This window comes from Rousettus aegyptiacus, unplaced genomic scaffold (genome assembly GCF_014176215.1).
Source record: "Rousettus aegyptiacus isolate mRouAeg1 unplaced genomic scaffold, mRouAeg1.p scaffold_m13_p_18, whole genome shotgun sequence".
Classification (NCBI taxonomy): domain Eukaryota; kingdom Metazoa; phylum Chordata; class Mammalia; order Chiroptera; family Pteropodidae; genus Rousettus; species Rousettus aegyptiacus.
In genome coordinates this window covers 3,028,859-3,029,996 of record NW_023416293.1, presented here as the reverse complement: position 1 = coordinate 3,029,996, position 1,138 = coordinate 3,028,859, and positions in this window count along the sequence as shown.

Below are 1,138 nucleotides of genomic sequence, written 5' to 3'. Positions count from 1 at the left end.
CTGTCTCGGCTGCCGCCGTCTTCGCAGCCTGAGCGCGGCGTGCGCGGCCACGGAGAAGCCACGCCCACGGCCACGCCCACGGCCACGCCCCAGCCTGCGTGGCCCCTCCTTGCCCCGCGGCTTCACTTGCGCGGCTGCTTGGAGCGGTGGTTGGGTCGCCACTCTGCATCCTGGACTGTGCAGCCCATGCTCCCGCCTGTCGTTGGTCCTGCACTGCTCCAACCTCCTGGGCCCTCGCAACTTCTCCCCAGGCCGGAGGCGGCGGCTGTGGCCACATCTACCCTAGAGGGTTGCGCAGAGTTCACGAACACTTGATGACCGGAAGGGACTGCCGACGCTAAGCCATCTTTTTGTTTGTTTTCAAAACATGGTGGCCACGTAATGTCTGCGAAGCTGGGTGGAGGTGAAGGGTTAACGCGGGTTCTGGCGTCTCCATGATCATCTCAGCCCTGCCCAAGGCCCAACTCTGCAGCGCCTTTGCCACGAGCCCCTAACTCCACCTCCTTAGTACCCGTGCCTTCAGGGCCCCTGCTTCACGGTGGTAACACAGTTGTTACTGTTGAAGCCCCGTGAGGAAATAATTCCTAGAGTTATCCCGCCGTCTGAGCTGTGAAGTAAAGGAAATCCTCAAAATGTAAAAGAAATCAAAGGTTTCTTGAGCACTGTTTTATATATATATAAACTGTTTTATATATATATATTCAAAAACCTTAACCTAAATAAAGGATTGAGTACTAAATACATAAATTGGGGAGGAGAGACAAATCAATCAGTGCAGAGACATAACGAATAATTTGTGGAGTTCCTCCCTCCCCTTGGAAGACAAGCTTTGCTCAGTGACTTGCTAACAGACTATAGAAAGAGGGCAAAGGGATAAGACTGCAATAGAGAAACCTGGTAAACTCAACCTCAGCCAAATGATCAAGGTTAAGATGGTCCCTGATAAGTCATGTTAATAGCACATCATCTTGACATGATGTGTAACAGTGACACTTCATCTCTGTGGTCTTCCTCCCCAAAACTCATCATCTTGGTCTAACCATGGTGAATATTCTGCAAAATACCTGACAGAACTCCTCAGAAACAAGGACAAAATCTAAGACATTGTCGCAGACTATAGGCGCCTAGGATGATTAAA